This window comes from Sturnus vulgaris, chromosome 13, assembly GCF_052056855.1.
Source record: "Sturnus vulgaris isolate bStuVul1 chromosome 13, bStuVul1.hap1, whole genome shotgun sequence".
In the NCBI taxonomy this organism is placed as follows: domain Eukaryota; kingdom Metazoa; phylum Chordata; class Aves; order Passeriformes; family Sturnidae; genus Sturnus; species Sturnus vulgaris.
This window is the reverse complement of record NC_142255.1, coordinates 15,008,973-15,034,739: the sequence shown is the minus strand read 5'-3', so window position 1 is coordinate 15,034,739 and position 25,767 is coordinate 15,008,973.

Below are 25,767 nucleotides of genomic sequence, written 5' to 3'. Positions count from 1 at the left end.
AGCAAATATCTCCAGCAGCTCCACTGTGCTTCGAGGCTTCTCTTCTTCTACTTGGAGGACTTTCCTCTGGGAATTGAGGCAATCATGGCAGCAGAAGGAAAGCCAACACCTTCAAGGGCTGATTTTCCCACTAGCATTAGGATGTGCCACAGCTTCTCTGCTGCTTAGCACCACAGTGAAATGGATGCTTTGGGAAGAGAGAGGGAACAGACTCTTATCCCTGCTCCCAATACCTTCAGAAGATGAATGGGGTGTTGCTTGAATAAGCTCATACCCACAGCAGCCACCACCAGCCACACGAGGGGACAAACAGGGTGGGAATGGGGTCCCCTGTCCATCCCCAGCTGCACACACCCCTTCATGCCACAGGGACAGGAAATTTATAACTGTGCTCGGGAGGGAGAGAAAATTCCCATCAGGCAAGAGTCACCCTGCATCAAGGGATTCCTTCAATGGGAAGGAGAGAGGGAATGTGGGCAGGAAGGAGTTCAGGACAGCAGCAGGCAGCAAAGGGCATCTCATTCAAAAAGTGCTCAGTGGTTTCGTCGCATAAAGTAAAAATAAAAGAAACCCTTTTAAGATACAGTGAAAGGAAAAGCGTGTTGGGGAGGAAAGGGAGGGGCTGTGGAAAGGGATGAGAGCAGCTGGAGAGGAATTCCAGCGGGACAGATAGACAGGCAGTCACAAAGTCTGTTAATTATTTAAAAAATAAACTAACACAGAAAAGGATGTCCTGGGGAGGAAGGGGAGGCAGAACCTCAGGGTACCCATCAATTATGCACCAACCAGCTCAGGGACACTCTGAAAAAGGGTCCTGTGGGCACCATCACAGAAATGTCACCAGAAGCTGGTCCCAACCCACTGCCCGTGACACAGCACGGTACCTTCCTGACCCTTTGTTAGCCCTGCCTCATTGTGCTTTGTAACTCGAGTTGGTATCCACAAGAGGAAACAAAGGAACACAAAGGCTTGGCAATGGTTTGTGTTTCTAATTGCATTGCAACCACGCTTTCACCTGGCACCTCAGGAACAGGACAGCCTGGAGCCTCCCTCCTGCTTTTTGGAACAGTGACCACAACAAACAATTGGGTGTTCAGTAGAAACCAACTGCATCCCGGTTGGTGCAGCCAGATCAATGTAAGCAAAGCTACAAGGCAGGATACAGGAAATAAATCTGTCCTTACCTATCACTTTTCCTGACTGGAGCTTGGAAGGATATGGAGCATCTCCTCCAGAGCTGCAGATTCAAAGTTTTTAACAGGAACATGTCACACACACCGCTCCTGGGGACTACACAACATGATTTTTCTTGGCTGAACAGTCACCTACACTGCTGGATTTCAGATTTTTTTTTTTCCAAGAGTTCCATTAACAGAAAACCACCAAAACATGACAAAGTGGCAAAAGTATTTCTTCCCAGTTCTAATATTTTTCTTATAACTTGAGCCTTGGAATGATATCCCAATATCTTTAGTAGAGTTATGGCCCAGAAAGTCTGAAGCTTAAGAGGGGAAGAACAACCTCAGGTTCAGAGTGATAATCCTGCATCCTGTATACACTGCTATTGTTTCTTGCTATGATGAGAAAATATAAATATTCCCTAGAAACCAAAAGCATTAACTTGCCTCATGCACACCATCAAATAGACATTGAACAGTAAGAGATTTGGCTTCCAAATGGGTGTTGCTAGAATTCCAGTTTTCATCCTTGTCCTGGTTTTAAACCACAACAAGCTTGTAAGTCTGAAGACCCAAAATCTTACAAAATCTTAACCCGCCCCTGTCGTCCTAATTCCTCCTATTTCTCTTTGTTTAACCATGGGCAAAATGGTTTTTCTTTGCATTTAGCTACTCCTTAAATCCTACAGAAACATACAGCAAGAGGGTGATGTGAGTTTGATAGAAACCACCCATATAAATGAAACTGCAATTTTTACGATAAATCAGCAGATGGGCAAGCACGCAGAAACTGTATCTGCCATAATGATTTATTTAAAATAAACAAATCCAGCTGTGGTAAAATAACGAGTTCTCTGCAAATGCACACACAAATTCTGGCTATTTCATTATGAACATATTAAATCTAGTCCCTCAACTCCAGCTCTTGATGATAATTAAATACACATAGATATAATGCAGTGGATTTGCTGCTGGTAATTTGCATAGCAGAAAATAATTACCCTGGCAATTAGATACAGTGCAATGTGCTGCTCCTTTATGTGCATCACAAATTTCTTCTGATGTTTTGGCATCACCCTTTAAGAAATTAGGCCCCCCTTTCCTATTAATAGCATGCTACAGTGGGCTCATGGTGGCTTTGCCTCACGTGTTTGGAATAACTTTTGTCCTTGTTGCTAGGGTTGGTGCTGCAAACCTCTTGCTGCCTTTAAATAGCCAGCTCCTTTGCTGGCAGTGGTGTTTTCCATTTGTTAGCTATTATATTGGCCATTTGTCCAATTGTGCTGCTCTTGTCCAGTCATCAACCACACAGTGCCAGGGCATCCTTCAGTTCAAGGGAAATAATCAGTTCGTTCCCCTCCTGTCCAGGCTATTTGTCCTGTCATACACAGGGATGATGCATCTCTGACCCAGGAGAAAAGGTGCAGACTTGAATCTGTTTAGGTGAGACTCCTCAGCCCAGGCTAAGCTTTAAAGTCCCCAGGTTGGAGAAAAGTAGTCCCCAGCCATCAGCAGGAGCAAAAGAGAAGGATTAGGTAGAAAAGGAGCATCAGGGAAAACAAAGCCACAGAAGAGATTTGCAGGTCTGAGTTGTGTACAGCCAGAAAGCCCAGCCTTTTCTTCTCTAAAGGCATTTCCCTTTGAACATTGGTCATAAAAGCCTGTGAGAAAGCCTTCTCTCCCTCTTGAGGCTGCTGCCTGAGCTACAGCTGGCCCTGCCAGCAGCCTTCCCTGCATTTCAACCCTGAGCCTGTGCTGAAAGGGAGAGGATGCCTTAGGCTACTTCCAGCACCTCCGGGTCTCCAGAGGGTATCACAGCTTCATTGTTTAAAGATAGGAGGCGTATACGATAAATTTTGATAAATCAAGTCAAGAATTTTGATAAATATTTGAGAACCCATTTGCTGCCAGTGCACATCTAATAATAAAGGGAGAACAGGGAAACATCAAAGGCTAAACGGACAACAAGAAATGTGTGTGAGAGGTGAGACCATCACCATGGGGAACTTCTCACCCAGATAGCTCCTGGTCCTGCTTCCTTATGACCTCAGAGAATTTTTCACTGGTGCTGCCACAACTCTTGCCCTGCTGCCCTATGCTGCCACAGCTTCTCTCAGCTCCTGCCCAAAGCCATTTCCCTCTCCCCTGAGCAACACCCCTCCCTTTCTGTTGTCCTTCACACTTGGATTTTGAGTGAGGTTTAGTCTACTTGCACAAACTGCTGAGAGAAAAGATGGCCCAGAAATGAGGATGACAGCCTGGGCAGGGGAGAGCCACATTCAATTCTCTCTGCCACTGACTTCTCAGCCAACCCTGGGCATCCTATTTCACTCCTCTTCCTGTCCACCACTGCTTTCTTCAAAGTACTGCTCAGACATATCTATTAAATGTTCCAAACACTCTGAACTTGATGTTGGCCACCAGCCACTTCAAAAAATCCTGTCAGTTTTGGCTGGATGTTTATCCTTAGGTGAAACTGCAATTCTGCCACCACCCACAGCCAGACTCTGTTCTTCAGCAGATTTGGGCAGCTTTCACCCTCCCTTCCTAAGGGTCACGGCCAACTCTGCAGTCTGACCCAGCTCCCAGGGCACACATTGTGAGGTGAACATGCCGAGGTGCTGCAGTTCTCCCACAAGGAGCCCCAAACCCACCTGGAGGCAGAGCTGGAAGGGTGGGATAAGGCCACCCAGCACTTTCTAGCACTGAGACCCACAGGCTGCTGCTGGGGCGTGAAAAGGAAGAGGAAAAATGCAACAAAAGATGAGAATAAAAAGACTTCCATTCCAAAGCACAATTAGGAAGAATTCACCCTTTTTTCTCAGGGTTAGGCTTTTTTTCTTTTTCTCTCTTTGGCCTGGCTCACAGCTGCCTGCAGCTCCCCTTCCTGGTTGCCTAGCAGGACTAGCATTCATGGCAAGCTGAGGTACACCATGGATGCTCCCTGGAAGCAGGCTGCTATTTCCTACCCAGATGTCTTTTATTTCAGTCAGTGTCATTGCTCGAAGAGCAACAATAGCACTTTATTTCTGTGGCTCTCATCTTCGGATAGTCTCGTGACAACCTTGCTTTACCTTCAATTCTGTTGTACCCTCCATGAATGGCTCATACAAAATAATTCAAAACAAATCAAGAAGGCTGAACCTGTAAATCCTCCCATTCTGCAGGGCCAAAGGGTTATTTTACAAAGCACAAGCACTCAGGCTACATAGTTCTGCTGAAGTGCCCTGTAACAGTCAAGAACAGCTGAAGCAATTATCAATGCCCACCTCCTCCAAAAGCCACAAACTCCAGGGAAGGAATCAATAGGAAAACTTTACAATACAGAGCCCTTAACTCAAGACACGTTTTAGGGATAAAGCCTTTAAAAGGTAGGGGATAAGATGCTCGACTAGGACTTAGGAAAAGACTGAACTCCATCCTTGAATATCTGGCCATGCCATGAATTTGCGGGTTCCCCCATATAAAATATAAGATACTGGTATTTGTTTCCTTAATCAAATAATTTTGAGTCCACTGACAGAACAGGCTGAATAAGAACTAAACCTCTGAGCTATTTATACCTTCCTATTATTTAAGAGAATAGCTTTAACACTGAGATGTGCCAGAGCAGACAAAGGGATCAAAGCTTCTGCAAACTTCTAACCACAGGCATTGCATTTGCAGGATATCTGACAGGGGATGATCCATCCTCTCCTGATTAGTTTTTGAATGAGATTTGTGACACGTCCACTTGTCCAGGCAGGAGAATCAATTTGCTGATTCTCACACTCCCATGTCTCTAAAAACTGCACTTTTTACAAACTAGAAAGGGGAAATGTTCTTCTACACCTGCTGGCCACATGATGGATGGAGAGGCAGTTCAACCTCTCACAATGAATTCTCATTAACAGAATTGGTGTGTAGATTTCCAAAATACCGACTGAAAGGTGAAGCATACCCAAAGCTTTCACAATTAGAAATTTCACCGTTGCAAGCCTGTATTTCACCTGAGATGTTTGTGATTTGTCTGTGTCTTTCATCATCATACAAGCACCTAACACCTTTGCCACATAAAGTACTAAGAACAGGACGTAGAGAAATATTGTGATTATAAAACTGATTTACTGTTTACTCTCACAAGGCCTAGTGGTTACTTCTACTGAATTCAATGGGAGTTTTGCCATCAACTTCAATAGGGTGGAGCAGAGCCAAGGACTTTTGTCTGTTAATTCCTTGTGGATCATTTACAGCTTTCCAAGCACCACTGCAAAAATAAACTTCAGATTTTTAAAAAACCACACGCACACACAACAAAAAACCAACTGGAGTTAAAATGCACACAAAGACCCAAAGAGAACCACTGGCATAATATCCCTACAGAATTTCAGAATAACTCATTATTTATCCATTAAATCAGCAAACGACAGCTCCATTTCTCAGGATCAGCAGCGTGTGCGTTTCTCACGCCGGCAATCGAATTATTCACAAGCCATGTACATAATTTGCTCTTGAACATAAAGTTTTGAGATATAATGAGTTGGGCTCAGAGCACAGAGACATGGCCAAAAGTGAGCTGGATAAGTGACAGTGCTCTGGAGGAGCCAAGAAAAGACATCCATGGAGGGAATATCTCTTCTGGGTACCTTTCTGGTGTGGGTCAGTGGATCAACTCTAAGATGCCCAAGGTCCTGGTAAGGGAGAGAGAGCAGGCCAGAGAAAACAACCAGCCACATTAACCAGATAAACAGGGAGCCAAAAAAAAAAAAAAAAAAAAAAAAGGGAGAAAAGGTGAAAACTCACACACTCCCTATTTCTTCCATCTTTAAGGTGCCTCTCCAATCTTAAGTAGCACAGCGACAAAACTCAACATTGAGATTGAATTTGTGCATTTTTGCACACCATTGTCACATGTTTTCAGACAGAGCTCATCTGAAACTAAATATTTTCCCTGCAGAAGCATGGGAAATGTCACTCTTTTCCAAATTTCCACTAAAGAGTCAAAAACTGAACCCTGGACTAAAATGGGGCAATGCTCCTGGATGAACCTCCACCATCTTTCTGAACTAATTCTCATGTCAACTGCTTGGGAAAAGTAGGACTAAGACAAAGGGGAGCTGAAAGCCTGGGGCTTGAATGGAAACTATAAAAGGAACAAAAGTAGCAGCAACAAAACTCCAAGGACTCCTTTGGCACCCAAGGAGGAAGCTTAAAATACAGCCAGCATCTCTCAGCCTTTTTTCCCTATCTTCGTCTGAAAAAAAAAAAAAAAAAAAAAAAAAAAAAGAAGAAAAGAGACAGCCCTTCGAAACAATCTCTTTCTGTGTAAGCTGTTGCCAGAGTCTGAGAGAATAAGCCAGGGTTTCTGTGCCAGCCCATTCACATGGCCAGGTGAAAAGAAACTCATTCCTTTACAGCCTGTGCTGCCCCACACAACATCTGCTGAGAAAGTGGGATGGGAAACACCAAAAAGGGGAGAAGAGAACAGCCGAGGCCGTCAGGTTAGAAGGGCAGCCTGTTCCCACCAGGGAGTCCCTCTTTCACTCGCAGACAACTGCTGCATTTGACATTTCAATGGGAACTGAGGCAGAGCAGGAGGGAGGGCCATGGAGGAGGGGGCGGTGGGACAGCACATAAAGGGACCGGAGTGAGAAAGGCGAGGAGACAAAAATTCTGCATCTCTTTCATTTCTGCTTTCAGGGTATTTTTTCTCCCCATAAAATGACAGTCAGGAGAAAGAGGAGAGTTTCTTTTAAAATCACACAGATAGGCAAGAGAAGGTTGGTCCTGCTAAAAACTTCTTCAAGATGAATCAATTTTATGGGGCTTACAGACCAAATTTTTTTTTCCGGGCATCCTTTTTTTGTTTGTGTTTTCAATGAGAAGGAAGAAGGATTTACATAAAATAAACAAAAAGAATGAATAGCAGCAAACCCTGCCATGGGCACCAACAGTGGATGCTTTTAGAAGAGTTACATGAATATTGTTTCAGTGTTCAGCATTGTCTGAGGGTTCAACACAGACACATTCATCCTGAGAAGCAATTCTGGGGTCCTGATCACTCCATACAAACCCCTCAATGAGAGCTGCATGCTTTTTTAAATCTGCTTTATAGAAACTTTCATCCAAACACATCAGAGTAATTTTGTAAAGGCTTCAAAGCAGCCCTGTGCCATGAAAGGGTATTATCTCCATTTTACAGAACAGGAAACCGAGGCCCAGAGGGAATCACACAGGCAGCATCCAGAAATGAATCACTGGCAAAGCCTGGAATAAAACTGGTTCCCTGGAGCACCACGCTCATCTGCAGTGAATGCAGAAATGGCTTTGGCTAAGTAAGAGTCTCTCTGCTGGGTTTTATGTCAAGCCCAAATATGCAAACCAAAAATAATACAAACAAGGCTCAAACCTAAAACAGTTCTTTCATATCTACAGTCAGTGGATGTGGATTCATAGAGAAGACCAGTCCATGTGCTGGGAAGCACAGAGGAACCTTTCAGGATTTGGAGAGGGGATTCATGAGTTGCAGAGGAGATGACAGGAAGATGACAGAAGAAAGCCCAGGAACTTCTCAGAGAAGTTAGGGCTACCCTCAGGACAGAGAGGTGAAAGCAGGGTTCTGCTTCCACAAATCAAAATGAGAAATGAGATATTATATCCACAGATCACAGAAAATGGTTTGGGTTGGAAGAGATCTTAAAGAGCATCTCGTTCAAACTTCTCTGCCCTGGGTAGAAGCACTTTCCACTAGACCAGGCTGCTGCAAGCCTCATCCAACCTGGTTGCTTTTCTCAGTTAGAATTCCCAGGAATTCCACTTATGGTCAGTGAGGGAGGCAAAAAACCCACAGAGTTTGCAGGATTAACACCACGCTCAACACTCAGCACATGCTGTGCAGCAGCCAGGGGTGTGTGTTATTTGCTTGGGACAAGGGTCACACACAGCAGAATATCTCCAAAAAGCCCCAAAGCCCTCAGTGTCAGGGCTAGAACTCAGAAGTGAGGATTAAGAGGTTAAAATGCTTTTGTGTTCAGCTGGAATCAGTCTAGAGAGAGTTCAGCATCACTTACCCTTTTGTGTGTCAAAAATAGCCAATCTTTGATCCTTCTTACTGCTGAGACTCAATATTACTTCCTTTCTGTCTCTGCTCCCCTCTACACACACACCAGTGGGCTCTTGTTAAAGGGCCAGTTTGCACTGGGACAGATTATGGGGTGATGAAATAAAGCCATGGGTGCTTCTCAGCCACCCTGGTCAGTGTGGGATGTGATATCACAGTGAGCAAGGGCAACCTGGGCCTGCTTCCTACCAGCCCAGCCCTGTGGCTCTACCCGTGGCTCTCCAGGCTTTCCAACCTCTGCAGTGACCATTTCTACTTTTATCCATCACAAGCATCTCAAAATCCATGAGGTCCATCAGAAGGCATGGAGAGAACTTGACAAGTTATTTTGGAGTGATTTGAGGGTTTTGTTTCAAGGCAGAAGACTCCCTACAAACACCTCTGAACTGCATGTCTCTATTTTCCATCTGCAAAACAGAAAAAAAAGAATTCCCACAGAAGCTGCCCACATTGAAACTCTGTGGGGAAGCCAAAGCTGCAAAGTACCAGTAAGAGGTTAAATCTCTCCCTGGTGCCTCACAACCAGCTGTCAGGGAGAAGTCAGCAGGAGATAGGAAAAAATGAAAGTCCTTCTCTAACTATAAATAGTGTTGCCCATATTATTATTGCAGTTTTAGAGCACGTTAGGAAAGTTTCCTATATCACAGTACACGCCCTCTCCATCCTTCAATCCCCAGGAGCAGTAAATAATTGAGTGACAATAGAGCAGAGACAGCAGAGCCACCAAGGGTCTCTCAGGTGATGAGGACAAGTCCAGAGGACAAATCCATCCAGCTCTTACCATGTGGGGCTGGAGTGACTTCTCTGTGCCCAGCACTGAGAGGTTTCACTGTTCTGGCTGCCACGTTCTGTAACACATACTCAGACACCAGATATCCACGGGGTAAGGCTGAGTAATGTGCTGGCTGCTATCTGCCTCGCTGAAAGGGTGATAAGAGCCAGCCAGAGATAGTCGTGCTTCCCAAATTAGATAGCTAAATGATCAGGCCCTTAGAAAAATAACACCACAAGCCCCTCCCCACCATTACCTTTCTACTCACAGATAAGTACTGAGCATTGCTAAGGCAATGTTAACTGCAGCCTCAGCCCCCAGTCTTTAAAAAGTCATGACTCAGACAAGATCATGAAATTGGTTTAGATTTAATGTGACTTTTTCCATTAAAAAGCTCATTTGAATGAGCTTTGGGTTTTCTCCTCACTGCTGGACTAGAAATGGGTTTTAAAACTGAAAACGTGATCAAGAGACAAGTCGCTGTTCCTGCAGCTGTTGGACTTCAGAGAAATATTTCCATTTGCAGGAAAGGTACAACTTATTCCCAGCCAAGAGATGTGGCGACAACGTGTCTCTGTCAAAATCATTCCTCAGGCTAAGTGAGGTGTCTTCTCTGCCCTCAGCTCAAGCCAAATTTTTAAGCCCTACTTCATAGATATTCTCCCCAAAATAACTGCCTCCGAGTCACAGAAATGTGTTAGCTCAAAGCACTGCTTGGTGATAAATCTGCTTTGCTGCAGCAGCTGATCCATGAATTCACACCAACAGCTCGTGGGCCCCTTCCAGCTCAGGATATTCTGTGAACTGGTTTTGGCCTATAATTCCGGGCAGAGGCAGGGCAGGTGCCCATGAGGAGAAGCAGTGACACCTGTACCCATCACTGCTGGTTGATTCAGGGCACCAGAACCAGGTTCCTGAGATGTTTGGCCACTAATTTGAAATTCTTTCCAGTGCCTGCAGCAGGGGTTTGTCCTAGAAACAATCAGGGAGGGACCTCAGATGGTTCAGGCTATTAGAAATCGTTTGTGTCCAAGTTCCTGTACCCACTGCCCTCTTCCACAGCAAGGCACGTAGACATGCCTTAAGGAAGCACTGAAATAGGGTAAAGGGTTTGTCTGGGGAGGGAGGGAAAAAAAAAAAAAAAGAAAAGAAAAATATCACCCTCACACATCCAAATGGAAAATCATTAAGAATTTGACAATAAAAGTACCCTGGATTTGGAGTTATGGTGACACTCATCAGCTTTATCTGCCTTAGATATCAAATACTGTAGACCCAACACTTCCAAAAGCAACGAGATGAAAGATCTGGGGTTCATCTCTCGGTGAAGACCACATTGATCACAAAGCTGAGATCAGACTTCAGCTAAACCTTCCTGTGAGCACAGGAACATGCATGCACTGCATCACTGCTGGTACCAGCAAGCTCCTGGAGCAAGGACCATTTTTGCACAGCCCTTAACACCAGTTTAGCACCATTCAATTTTCCATCCCGAAAGGAAAGCTCTGGTTTGCCCGGTTAATTCTGGGCAGTGCTGCACCATTGGGAGGCCTGGGAGCTGCAAGAACTGAATTTGGAGCCTTCTCTACCTATGGCTCCTTAAGCACACCCTGACAAATGAAGCAGGGAAAAAAAAAAAAAAAAAAAAATCAGAGAAAAAAAATTAAATAAAAGTGCAAAGAAGTCACCTGTAAAATGTACATAGGTACCTTGCCTGCTTGCTGCTACAATTAGCAATCTTTTCAACTGAATTTAAAGCAGATGAAAGGCCTGAAGGGTAAAGCCTGCTAACTTTGCCTCCCACCTACCCACCAGCTCCAGAAATAAATCTTGTGGGTTTGAAAAAAGCTCTTTCCCCACCTCTAACCACAGGCTTGTCAGTCCCCACCAAGCTCTCTATTTCATTAATTTCTGGATCTTTCACACACACACGAGTATTCACACACACTCACAGAGCTGCCCACTTACAAACCTGACAGGTAAAATTATTCCCTCCTTCTCCAAGCCCTCCTAATTGCCTCCCTTGGGTTCTTGTGGACTGCAAACGTCACTGGCTAAATATTGAGTTCATGCAGTGTCACCGTGACGCCTTTGATTGCTCCAATCTCAGTCCCACATCACCTCTCATTCCACTGCCAGGACCCACGAGCAGCAGGCAAATCTCCAGCCCAACTTTAAATCATTATGCCAATTGCCCTCAGCCATCTAAAGATAGTTTTCTCAGGGAACCGTTTGAAAGTGGATAGTGATTTTTTTTTTTGTTGTTTTTAATTGTATTTTTTCTACAGTACGTTTTGTTTTTTCTAAAAGCGCTTTTTTAGACGTGCTCTCTCTTGACAGCTTTCCCAGAAATTATTGGTAATTCAAGACCAAATTCATTCAATATCATTAAAACAGAGTCATGATATAAGGCTTATTAAAAGCTTTACAATATTTACCATCTTAAATCTTCACTGCTGGAGGCTTGTGATCACCCCACAGTCTCTGCATTTCTTTTCATTTTACTTTTTGCAACAAAAGTGAATTTCATGGTGAATTTTCAAAAGTGAATTTACCCTTCACAGAAGCATTGTCTTCACAAGCTGCTGTTATTTATGTCTCGTGAAATCCAAATGAAGATCCATGCCACCTGCAAGGAACAGCAATGATTTTAATTGGGTTGTAGGAACTATCAAGAGATAAACAAGCAACAAAAGTAATTAGGATCAGCAGTTCCTTTTTTCAAACTGGGACCTGCAACACTTGCTCCTGAGCTCAGGATACAAACCAGCTCCTCCCCAAAGACCTTTAGAGCCTCATGTCCAGAAGTGATGGGATCTTAAAAATTGAAGAATCAGCAGAGAGATAGAAGAAGCTGCATAAGAATTGGACTTAACCAGAGAAAATGGAAAAAATAAATAAATCTGACTTCTGCTGGCTGTGTGTTACTCAGAAAACAGCAGTAACAAATTAAGATTTATTGTGTTAATGTACAGAAAATGTCGTTAGTCTGATATTTTCCAAGAGAGTGAATTAACAAACAGAATTAATTGACTAATTAATAACAAAATAAGCCATCTTCAAATTGCTTGGATTAATGATAGCGGTGAGCAGCAATTGTATTTGTTTCCCTATTTTAAAGGTGCAGATCATAAAAACAAAGTATGCAAACCCAAGTGCTTAAACCTGAGCTCCTGAGGATATATTTGGGCATCCAAAGTCCTTATTCTAATTTTCAAAACGTTCTTAACAGCTCAGCAGCTTTGACAACCAGACCATACTGTTCATAGCCAACCAGGAATTTTTGAAGTTCATTATTTAAAAGGACATGACAAAAACCACTGAAAATGAACAGCTAAAATATCAAAGCACCCACTGACTTCCCAACTGATTTCTTTCAACAGTTGAATCTGTTGGTTGCAGATTGAACAGGGAGTCAAGAAATCCCATTTCTATTTCCAGCTCCATCAGTAATGATGTTTGGGAGTGTTTCTTCTAGGAAAGATCATCTTCCAAACTTTCCATACTGGATATCAATTTGTCAGTGTTGGTTTCTGGCATTGCTATGCATTAACAATCATGGAATCATTTAGGCTGGAAAAGACTTCTAGGATCATCAAGTCCAACCATTAGCCCAGCACTTTTCACCACTCATCCACATTCCCAACCATCCACATGGTTTTTGCACACTTCCAGGGATGCTGATTCCCCCACTTCACCATAAGGTAAAGGCAGAACCAACCCCCTGTAGCTCAGAGAATGGACTGGGTGTAGGGACAGCAATTTTCCAGCACCCATCACCCCAGAGCTCGGCCCTAGGGGATTTTCACAGCCCACCTGTGCTCCTGCTGCCACAGACCAGACTGCAGCATCCTCTTCAGCCTCTAAACCAGCACCTTGGTGACTGCAACAGACCATTTAGGATACAAACAAGTCTAATAAGACCAGCTGCTACTGCTATGAATTTATATTCCTCCTTTGCATAAAATGCTCAACCCTTATCCAAGAATATGGAAGCACTTGTGCTCACTCAGACAAATACCTAAAGCTACTCAAAAGTGCAGGAATGCATACATTTATCCCAGATGTGGGCTGTATCTGCAGATTAAACCATTTGTTCTGGGTCTGACAGAAAAGCGAGTTGGAGAAAAATGTGTCAAAGACAAGAAAAAACCCAAACCAGTCAGGCAGTGGCTAGTAACTAAAAGCTGATTCCCACCACAGGTGTCTTATTTCCCCTCAGGGCCACCTCTTGCAGTTTGTGTCCCCCTCTCCCCAGATGCTACAACTCCAGAGGCAGCAGGATGGGTTAATGCACACACTGGAGCAAGCCATGCTCCCCTTCCTTCCCCCTCCTCCTGCTAGCAGAGGCAGGCCAGCCACAAAGCCACTTTTCTCCACCACACCTTACTTCTTTCCCCATCCCAGCTGTCTAATGGTGCTTAGAACACCCCAGAAGATGCTTTTCACTGGACATGATGGACACATGCAGGACACTGCAATTAGCAGCTGACTCCCCACCAAGGATAATGAATGAAGGAGAAAAGGGGGAGGCAGAAAAGAGGATTTTCAGCCTCAGGTGTTCAGGCACTTCAGGGTAAAAAAACCCATCCTTGTTCTATGTTTCTGAAAGGTTGGAGAAGGTACAATTTGTACAGACACAAAGGGAGGCACAGCTGGATCCAACATGTCTGTACTCATCCCTTTCTTGTAAGCACCAGGGGAGCAGAAACCTTTCTGCAAGCTGGTCCCCACTCCCCAGCACAGGTTTTCCTTTCCATTCTTGCTGCAGTCACACCTTGGCCACCCTATTATGGGATGCCCAGCCCCACCAAACTGGGATGAGCTGCTGACATACCTCCACGGAGGCTGTGGAGCACATCCTTCCCTTTTCTAAAGGGAGAGACACAGCCATGCACTGATTTGGAAAAGCAGAGGCACCCAAAAAAACCATCTAACTGCTTTTGGTTACTAATGTGGAAACAGGAGCCTGGCCAGCTCTTACAAAATACACTTTTGACACTGATCTCCCAAACAGGAACAGACTTGTTCTGGCTGTCTGTACATGTACACACACCCACACGCACAGATGTGAGAGGAGAGCTCAGCTGCTCTGGGCTGCAGCCACCAGCACTCACCCAGCCTCCATCCCCATCACCCACCACTGCAGCTGGCAGTGATTGCACCCTGGATAACTCCTGGGAGACCAAACTGCTGGCCCTGCCACCAGCCGGGGTCAGGATCTGTCCCCATGGCTCACAGAGGCTGGGAGGACCTGGAAGAGTAGGGAGGAAGAGATGAGATCTACATCCATCAAGCAAGGCAGCTCAATGAATTGCCCTTTTCCAGAGCTGTGAGTGCTCCAAGTGCAAATCTTTCAGAGTTTGTGACAATAATCCCCCCCACCCCTTCCTATTAATAAAATATAATAGCAACTCTGAGAATAATGGCCTATTATCTGAAGGCTTAAAATGACAGGGCCATCAAAAGGAAGGTGAAATATAGGGCTGGGGAATCAGCTTGGGCAGGGAGTTACAACTTCCCTGCATGGCACTTGAGCAGAGCACGACAGATTTAGAACTTCTCAGAAAAAAAACCAGCACAAAACAGTGTCTTATTATTTAAAATCTATCAAATGCACATTTTTAAATTGTTCTCGGTGCACATATGTCAGTTGTTTGCTCAGCTCAGAGAAATGCCCGTGACCTGCCACCCAAGCCTGTGGAATAAACAGGTTGGATGGATCCAGCTCCTGCCCCTCCTACACTACAGCTGTCACGAGGTTTGCAGGCTCTGCCACCTGGGAGCCACGGGACAGGTGGCAGCAAGGACAGCAAGGATCATGGAGCACATTTTGGTCTCTGCCACTGTTAGAGCAGGTGCAAAATGCTATTTTTAAAGATTTTTGCCTCATAGAAATGGATAGAAAACGAAATTTAGCTTAAAAGGTTAACTTCACTTAAAGGCTTAAACTCAAACAAAACTTAAAAGTCTTAAAGTTTTGGGACCAAAAATTATGTCTGACCTTTTTTTTTTGTCATTGAGGGGGTGGAAGTTTGGAACCAAACTATGACTAGTCTACATTTTATTTTCTACTTTTTCCTACTTTTGCAAGAATTTTAAATTTAAGAAATGCTGTCCAAAAAGTTAATCCTTTTACCCTTTTCCTTTTTCTTCTAAGGATGCCGTCATTCTTTCTTCTCCCCTTATCTTTTGTCTGTCTCTCCTTTTCTCTCATCTTTATCCAAAGCTTGAATTCTCCAGAACAGTCACTCAGTTACACAACCAATAACAAAAAAACCCCAATGGATCCTTCCTTGCATCCAGTCCCTAATGCAAAATCTGCTTATGGCTTAATGATGCTCTCCATGCTTCATTAGCTTTTATCAGTGTGGAAATCAGGTTTCATTCTGATTTTGCAGACCTGTCACTGGAGATGGGTAGAGGAGAGCAGGATGCATTCCTGGTTTCCTCAGTGTCACTGGGCTTGTTGCCATTGATTTTGGAGGTGTCAGAAATGTCACCTACGGAGATTTTCAGTGATAGGAAGCTGCTGATTTTCTGATCCAGCCCCAATTAGCAGCTGCCTGATAATTGTTGACATTGGAGAGCTATGAAGCAAATTGGGGGGCCTTGATCCAATGAACTGTAAAGATAAATAATAACCATAAAACCAGGTCTGTGCTGGGAAACCTCCCACAGTGACAACCATGGTGATTTGAGACACTACCTGGAAGGGAGAGCTCTGCACCTTGATAGAGAACAGAATCTTTTTGGCCATCTCTGTGGGAGGGTGAGGGGCTCAGCAGGCAGTGAACCACCACTGTTATCCTGCCTTGCCCCAGGTGTAACCCAAATCAGGGCTGGCATGTTGTGGGTAGATCCATCACTGGATCTCTTTCCATAAAGGCAGGGTTTCAGCCCTTCTATAAAGTTCCAGGAATCCTCTCCTCAAGCCTGAAATTATCTATTAAACGTGGTGGCAAATCCAGGGAATATCTTTAAATTTTCTTTGAGCACATCTGTGAAACAAAACATGACCCCACACAAAGAGATTTTTGCTTTGATTCACCTTTCCCATCACCTTATCTTCACTATTGCTTTTGCATGCATAAACTATTAAAAAAAGAGCAAATCTGCCAAAATAATTTTCACATCAGAACTTCCTGAGTTATAATTGCCTTTTCCCAGAAAAGCAGACTGTGACAACTCACTTGAGTCAATTTCTGCTTGTAAAACCAATCTTGATCTTTGCCAACCCCTGCCTGTGGCCAGTTCTTAATCAGCCACCAGGCAGGGAGCAACTCACCATTCATTTAAAATCTTCAGTATTGAATAACATGGAAATCTGGTCTTCCCATCTGAGGCCAATCTTGTGCAAGTTGGTAGGACCAGAAAGGCTTTCAGTGACTTATTTAGGGTCCAGTCCTGCACACCTCTGTGTAACAAACTCCCATTGCTTTGAACTGCAGAGGAAAAGCCTGAAAGTTTCCTTGGTGCTGCTCTAGCTTGCACAAAAGGGAAATTTTAATGATTTCACTGTCTCTACCAAGCTTAACACACCAGAACTTGCAAGGAGCTGTGAGATCCTTGGCAGAAGCTGACAGACTATGAAGCTGTCATCCACAAACAGCCTATTGATGTTTTCTCCAGAGCAGCCAAATTAATAAAATACCAAGCCCTTACCTATGCTCTATGCAATTAATTCAACACTGAGATGACATTTCATTTAATCAAGACATATCATCTCTTTCAGCTGAAAGAAACACTGAAGTTATAACGAAAACTGGTCAATATATCAAATACCAGCGATTTTTTGTCCGTATTTCTGATGGTCCCTGAAACCCAAAAATGAGTTGATGCTTTCCCTTCTTGACCTTCTTATTCCTCATTTGATATTCCTATTGATACAGTATTTAAACAAGCAGGGAGCTTCTCAGAATAGAGAAGTTTTTCATTTTTCAGCAGAATTGGCTACATTTTTTTTTCCCTAAATAAAAGTGTGTTTTCATGTAAATAAAATATAGAATTGTCACAGGAGAGCTGACCATCTGGTCCTGCATCCTGACTCTGATGGGGATCAGCCCCAGCTGTTTGAGGGAAGGCTTGTTCCCAATCCCTTTCTGTAACAAACCAGTTTGAAAAGCAAAGCAAAACAGAAGGGCTTCCCTCCTCTTTGAAGTTTAAAAGAGAATCTGAAGCTTTCAAATTTTTTTTTCATTTTACAAACAATTCTTAAATATTTTATGCTGTGCTTCCAGAAGGGGACTGCAGTGAACAAGAGTCAGGCAGCTTTTGTGGATAGCAAAAGAGCTGATTCTTGCACCCCCAAAGTATTTCCAGCCTTCTGTGACAAGTTTAACAGAGGCTTCATGCTGTAGCAGATACATCAATATTTGCCACATCTTAGCCAAGATCTGATAAGTTCATCTGCCTTCATGTCACACATGAAATACCCCAGCCCCTTTCCCAGGGTGCTGCTGGAATTGACATTCTGGTCCCTGAGGAGGGAAGGAACTGGAGCACTGCAAACTTGCAACTTTGCTTTGTGTAAATCAAATCACAGCTGCAAAATTTGGGAACAGAAAAAAGCAAAGAGGGGCAGAGGAAAAAACAAACAAAAACTTCCCACCACACACATCCAAAATATAAATACTCCTGGCCTCCTCCCACTAGTAAATGTCACTTGACACTCACATCAAACCCGTCATCAGCTTGAGCATTTAAAGAAAACCACTGCTGGGGTTGGCCTCACAAATCTGTCCCTAGCACCAATTTACAAGTAACCCCTCTATATTAATTATTCCTAAGTAGGCCACAATGACACATTAAATTTGCATGCTAAAGCCTAGTTAAAGGCTGAACAAAAAAAATGAGAAAGCACTGCACAGAAATGTATTGTTTTAAATAACTACCTACTGCTGAGCAGGGGCACAGAACATATTTGGAAGTGGTAAAACTGCTGGAGAGAAGCAAGGATGTTTTGGAAACAATACATTTGGGTCCTGCAAACACTGGAACAAATGAAACAAACATATATTGAGGTTAGTATGAGATGGTTGCAAGCATATATTTGCATAGCCTGGTGATCCCTAGAGGTAGGAGCTCTCTCTGCCTTGGTCTCAGCAAACACGTGGAAAATGCAGGTAGCACAAACCATTCCAGGCCCCCAGAGGCTGAGCAGTTGCAGAGACTATCCAAAGCTCAGTGAGGCTCTAAAACAAGTGAGCAAGTGCTGGCCCTGTTTGCCTTCACAGAGACCTTCCCACAGCACTCCAGGGTGATTTTACCTCATCACAGACACCATCAGTGCTAAGCAAATCACTTGCATAATTATGTGTATTTGCACAGTTCCATCCATCGCAGCTGAAGTCACTTGCTTATTATCATTATCCCAAATTTTCATCAATGGAAGCTTGTATTTTTGTGATTCATTCTGTAGCAGTTGTTAAATGCAGTACCATGCTAGGTGTACTTTTAACACTTGCTTTATTGCCTCAACATGTTTCAGATAGGGGGGGAAAGGTATCTGGCTGAATTCACCCTTCCCATCACATGGGATATTGCTATTAATTATAACTTCTGTGTCATATTAATCACGTGATATTATTATTTATAAAGCAGTCTTCCACATACCAGTTATAAAAGGATCAAAACTTATCATGCCCTGATGAATCAGAGCTCAGTATATTTTAGGTTCATAATCAGCTGGCAAAGACTTGCTTATAAGCAAGATGCTGTTTATTTTTAGATTAGTAATGAACAAACACCAGGAGTCCATAGGAGAAATAAAAAGCCACTTCTCTGGGAAATAGAGTGACCCTGGAGCTGCTGCTGGAAGCAGCAGTGTGGACACAACACCTACTGTTCCTTACATCACACCATCCAGCCAGAAAATGGAATTATATACAAGTTTGGCCTCACTGACCATCCCCCTTCAGGCATGGTATCACCAAGACGCTTCCTGATGGCACAAAAATCACAGGGTCACAGACAGGAGCTACACAAGGAAAATGCTGGCAGGGAGTAGAGAAGATTCATGGTCTGTGTTTCATGAGAGGGATTGCAGGAGGTGATGGGCTGATCCACCATTAAATAGAGCTTTACAAGCCACAACAATTTGGGAAGAAGGTGAGGGAGGAAAGAACCTGCTCTGATGCATTGCAAGCCACGTGGCTTGCTGGTCTCCATGCCGCTTTGTTAGCCTCAAAAAACACAGTGAAAAGCTGAAGTGTGACAAGGAGGGGACACTCAGGAGCTGCACACTTGGCTCCCAAAGCAGCAGTCACTGAAAACAGGTGTGGCTGCAGTTCAATGTCCCCAACTCTCCAGGGACTGTAAAGGGCACAAAGCCTTTGACCTGCAGGTCACTGGCTCCAGACTCAGACAGATTTTGTGAATGATCAGGAATGATTCCCATCTGTGTCTTTAAGTAAAATAAATAGGAAAGTCTCCCTCCAACTCTTAGCTGACAAGAGCCACCCTTCAGTGCTCAGCTGCATGATTTCCAGCTGCAGCCCTGCAGCTTGGAGAAGAACAAATCCTGCAGTCCAAGTGAGACCTACTGGGGTCACCATATCCAGTTCTCTATCAGCAGCCACAGCCATGAAATACTTCTCTGGAGCCAGCTCTAGTATCTACAGAAGTCTGAAACTCATCATTAAAATCATAATTGAAATAAATCCAGGGAAAGATCCCATGTAGTCAAGTTGGAGCGGGACTGGAAAGTTCCTTCCTCCTGGGAAGGGGATGTTTGCACACTCCTAGCCCACAGCACATCAGCCTTGATCCTTCAAATCATCGGGTCAGGTCCTCCAGCACCTGCCTAAATAGAATCATTGAAGCTGGAAAAGACCTTTAACATCCTTAACTCCAATCTTTAAAAAGGGAGGCACAAGGTGATGCCTGTGTCCCAGGAACCTGGCTCCTCCAAGGGCATCCCAAATTTAGGGCTTCTTGCAATAATTATGTCCATCTACTGCTCAAAGTCACTCTGGAACCTCTTGCTGCTCTCAGCAGCCCATGACTCATCCCTCAGAGAAAGGCACACACAATTAGGAGCATCTGTCAGTAAAGCCCCTGACAAATGTCTCTCACAGCTCTGAGCACACATACTTTGGTCCAGAGCTTTGGCAACTCTGGAGTGTTTGGGAAATATATTACCCCCAGCAGCCTCCCCCAGTTTGCTTATCCAGTAAGAATATTTAATAAGGAGCCTGTTAAAAAGGCCACAGTTGTAGAGCACTACTTGTCTGTCAGGCAATCGGGTTGGATTATGGTGTTGATCATTAATTATTGGGGAGGAGTGGGGAGAAGAAGGCCTGGCATAAATTAAAAGCAAAACCAGAGCTCATTAGGTACATAATAAACATGTAATAAAGACAAAGGCACACAGCTCCTCCCTGTAACCATACCTGGCACCAAGAGATCAGGACTCTCCTGCCAATTCATAGTGCTGTTATCTTTGAATAGTATTTCAAATTCAATTGCTTGAGAAATTGCTTTCTACCATCCTTAATGTTGCCTTCAAGACCTCCTTGATTCCAGACATTGAGCATGGGATTAGCAGAGTTCTGGGTTTGAAACATACAGGCATGGTCTCTGGAGTCTAAGCCAAGAGGTCTCATCCCCTTTCCTCCACCCATCCCAGCGCCCTCTCAGCCAAACAAACTTGCCACTCCTCACTTGTTTCCAGCCCGAACAGGTGTAATGCAGGAAATTCCCTGGTAACAAAAATAAATTAAACTTTTTTTCCCCAAAGCCTTCCAGGGGGAAGCACTGCAGAGCACAGCAAACTTCTGGCACACCCAGGTCTTTCAGTGACCAGTCCAGCGAGGACATCTGGCCAAAGAGTGAGTTCAAGCTCACCTCTGGACAACCCTCACACAGATGGAAACCTCTGACTCAACCCCAGGTTCCCTGGCTGCTCTCCCCACCCAGCCACTTTGTCATCCCCCTGGAGCCCTTGAGTTCTCATTTCAAGCTTCCCACCCTGTTTTCCAAACTAAGATGGGTTCCTCCTGGCTAATTCCAACAACAACAACAAAAATTCTTCAGCAGACATCCCAATACTTGGTGTGTGAAGCCAAATCTCTCAGTAAGTGTGCACACCCCAGAAGACCCTCAGCCTCGGGAGATCTCATGGGAGGGAGATCTTTGCTGCCAAGCCCCAGGAGAAGCTGCAGCATTCCTCAGGTTCGTGCAGAGTGCCTTTCCATCATAGCACCTTTTCCCAGGGCTGAAGAGAAAGGGTAAAAAAATTAAAAATGAACATGAGCAAAATCACAGATGGATCTTTTGTCTCTGAGCTGCCTGTCACTGTGCAGCCAGAGGTGAGCAGAGTTTAAAGGAAAAGATTTATATGCCTGCCCTGCCAGACAAAGCTCAGATGCTTTTGCCAAGGTAAGACATGAAAAGATCAGTTTCCCACTCTACTTTTATTCATGGAAGAAAAAAACAGGTGGATTTAAATTAATTTTGCTCATGAATGAGCTGCACTCCCTGGGTAAAGCTCATAGGAACTTCACATAAGGTTAACAAAAGCAAATCTATGAGTAGCTCAGGTGAAACAGAGCTGACACCACTGTTTCTTATGGGTTCTTACTTGAAAAATAACCACAATTCACTGCACACCATCAGCTTGAAGGGATCACTTTCCTCCTAGAAACCACTGCATTGTGCCCTGCCCATAGACAAGTGTCAGCAGAGACAAATCTGAACCGAAATTTAATGAATCTGGCTAATTCATTATCTGAAAGACTCATGTGTTTCAGTTTTGTTTCATCCTGATTTTTTTTTCCCCTTCTAAGCTGAGCACACCAGATGGCCAATACCACTCTCATTGCTAGCTACTAATCAGCCACTTCCATATGATATTTGCCATGAAGAATTAATACAATTAGGTCAGGATGTAAAGACATCATATTATTCATGGCAACAAGCCCAGATTTACTTTTTATTCCTCCTGCAACTGCCTGCAGCCCGGGTGAGGTCAGAATCCAGGTCCATTTGCACTGCAGGAAGCTGAGCTGCTCCAGGTCTCATTGCACAGCACTTCTGCAGATGCAGCTCTGGTTTCCCTTTCCCTAAGAAACGCAGTCAATTTCAGTTTGGAAAGGGAAACTTGCTAAAATATCTCCAGGTACATGCCTAACCAAAGGATGATGCCCTTGTAACATTTCTCAGCTGTATTTTTCAAGATTTATTTTCCCTTCTTTTTCAGTCACCACAACAGGTGCAAGAAATAGTGATGGAGAATTTCTAAAAAATTATTGACAGAATTCTGCTGGCCAAGACCTCAGAGCTGGGAGATGACAGAGCAGAGGAGGGAGAACTATGCCATGCCCTTACAGCCCACCATGGTGCTCCTCCCAGACTGCTCACCCAGAAGGGAATAAGTAGATCAGCTATTTGTCACAGCTTTGTTATTTTTCTTTTTAAATAATTGTTGGTTTTTTCCTTCCTTTTTTTTTTTCCATAACTAAGTAACTGAAATATAAATAATTTTTCCTCCAGCAGAGGTTAGCTGAGTGGCAGGACCCAGATTTGTCCAGGAAGGATAGCTCCTCTCAGGGTACATCCCCTGTTCTCACACACAGTGCATTTGATTTTCAAGATCCTCTTTCTCTTGGTTTAAAGCTGTGAGCAAAAGTGGGATTGTCCAGTGACACATGGGAGATCAAATCCTGACTCTTCACTCTGATGAAAACACCCAACAATGACTTTGGCCAAGTGGATGGCTTTTTTCCTGTTCCACAGATCCGTGCCCCAACCAAAAACCTCAATCCCACTCCATGGCAGCCAAGAGGCCAGGACAGCTGGTGAGACCCAGGCAGGGCTGCCAAGCCTCTCCCAGAGCTCATTCCCAGCAGGGATTTGCAGTCTCACCCTGCAGCCTGCCCCTGAGGCAAACCCTCTGCAGCACATCACCATGGCTCTGCTCCACTCCCCCCAGCTACTTGCACTTCCAGACATCTGTGTTTACTCCACGACCCATAACAGAGTTGTTTTCCCTGGAAGGGCTCCATCACTGCCTTTCTCCTGCTGCCTACCATGTGTCCATTTCTTTATATATATTTTTTCCCAAAGAAGGTCTGGATGCTGCTATTTTCAGCACCCTCCCCATGTGCTGGAGGCAATTCATGCTTTGGGACACATGGCAAAGACTGTAGAAATATTTCCTGTTGGTCCTAGGAGAGGTTTCCCTAGCAAAAACACATTACAGTGCTTCAAAGACCCCATTCCCCATGCACAGCCCAGCACACAAGGCAGATGCAGAGTTTGCTTTTGACAGCACACAAACTAAAAGCCCTATGGAGACCCAGAAAGCAGAACCAGGTCATCAAATCCTCTGCAACACGATTTCTAGGGCAAAACACTCTCCTTGTTACCACATTCATGCTGTTACACAAGGGCAATATGACTTTCCTGCCTTTTCCCTCAGGGAGAACACTAAGCAAAATCCACTGGGCATGGACCTAAACCCCAAGCCTGTGTCTGAACAGGCACAGTCACAGCCTCCAGAGCTGGCCCCATCTCCTGCTGTCAGGCAGTGTAGGGAAGGCATGGCCCCTCCCAGGACTGTCAGCCTTCACTCCTGCTCCTAATACACTCTCATTTTTCTCCTATATCAGCAGGATGACAGAGTTGTCATCTCATCCTCCCTGTAGCAAGACACTAAGGGGCACTAATTCACTGAGCAGGACCAACCTCCTGAACTAACATCCTTGGCATTCACTTAAATCCTCTCTTGTGCTCTCCCATTCCACTTTCTGACCTTGAGGGACAAAAAGGTTAGTTCAAAGTGTTTGTTATTGATATCATTATTATACAGCAGGGGAGAGGAGAAGACTGAGGCAGCAGTGGGGGCTGAGTGGAACATCCCAGCTGGGTGGATGGGAGGTGGCAGGAAGGATCTGGGGTCTGCAGGGAGCTTGCAGAGCATCTCATAGAGGGGACAGTGCTGGATCCCACTGAGCCTTTCCAATGTGGAAGCAGAAGCTTTTTCCCTTCCTAAGGGACAGGATTCTGGCCTGCACTGAGGTTTCCCTAATGTCCTGGCTGAACTGGGAATTGCTTGGCTGGGACTGGAACCTGCCTGGGGCCAAGCCCCAGAGCAGCACGTGTGCACCACTCACCCTCCCTGTCCCAGAGCAGGGAGGGGGTCAGCCCAGGAGAAGGGCTTTGAAGGCTGACAGCCTCAGGTGTGAGCCTGTGACTGAGACATTCCTGCAAAGCAGGAGCAAAAGATTTGTTACCTGGAGAGGGCTGATGCTTGATGAGTGATATCTTCATCCAGCTGTCCAAAAGCTGCCTGCAGGCAGCTTCGGCTTAGTCAGGGCCAAGAGCCTGAATGCAAGACTAACTAAGGTCCTTAAGACATCTGTGAAAGAGGGAGAGGATTGAGGAAAAAAAAAAAAAAATTATCAGGGGAAAGGGTGCCTCTTGTGTTTCCGTGTCAGCTGGCGAGGAGCTGTGGAAGGCTCGCAGAGCTCCTGCACTCCTCAGCATGGGACCTGCAGAAACGTGTTCCTGTCCTCAGGAACTCTGTCACTAACCTGGCAGCCAGCCCTCCCAAGGGGGCTCCAAGCAGTCACAGCTCTGGAAAACAAGAGACACTGGTACCTATGGAGTCATCAGCATTTTTCTGACTTCCAGAATTCTTTTTTCTCCAGGGGAGCAGGTTAACAACAAGCCTGTTTTGCTGAGGAACCCATTCAAGTACCCCATGTACTGCTGGATGAAAACCAGAGGCAGGATTTTGGAAGAGAATATTTGGGTGCATTTTGGCAAGGAGCAGGAGCCTGAAGGAAAGCCCATTGTGCAGGAGAGGTGTCCTGGGTGTCATCCCACCCACACTGCTGGAAGGCCCCCCTGCAAGCACAGGGAAATGAGCACATTGCTCTGTGCCCTGCACCCCTTATCTGTAAATCCAGGCTGGTTCATTACCACCACATTTTTAGAGTCGACACATGAGGTTTAATTTATTAGTGCCCATAAAATCCCTTACATTCCAGGGTGGGAGCTCCCTGCAGCACAAACCTCACTGCTGCCAGAGCACGTCTGTCACTTCTTGGTGCTCACCAGACTGCAGCACAACACTTCATGGGCAGCACCAAATCAGGATATTTTACCAGGGTGTAGCTCACTTTTCCTTCCTCTCACATGGCTTTCAGGCTTCATAAAACACAACTCAGAGAAGCCCATCTCCCTTCCATGGAACCACATGACTTGGCACTGTGCAGATCCAGCTCTCACTGGGGATGCAGCCCAAATCGTGGCATCTCTGCTGCAAGGGGGAACGAGAGCAGTCACCAGTACTGAGGGGTCACTGCTCATCCCAGTGGCTGCTGGAGATGGCTGGGAACAGGATGGAAGCTGCTGATAATTCAGTGCTTGGCCATCAGATGGGAACAGTTTTCTGTTTTGCTCCTTACCCAGCCTAGATCCCACTCAAGGCATCACCGCCAAATCAGGGGCCCTGGGACATCAAAAGGAGCCAAAGAGATTGGCCAGAGACAAGGTGAGAGACATGAGACAGGCACTCCCTGCCTGCTCTGTTCAGGAATACTTTCAGGTTTGGCTAATCCCTTTTCAGAAATACATTTCAGGCCCTGTTTCTGAAGGTCCTCGAGGCAAGACAGCTTCAGCTCTAAACCTCTGGCTACAGAGTGAAACTTAACCACGCTCAATTTACCTCCCCACCCGAGGGCATGTCAGTCTTAGACTAGCTTCTGGAG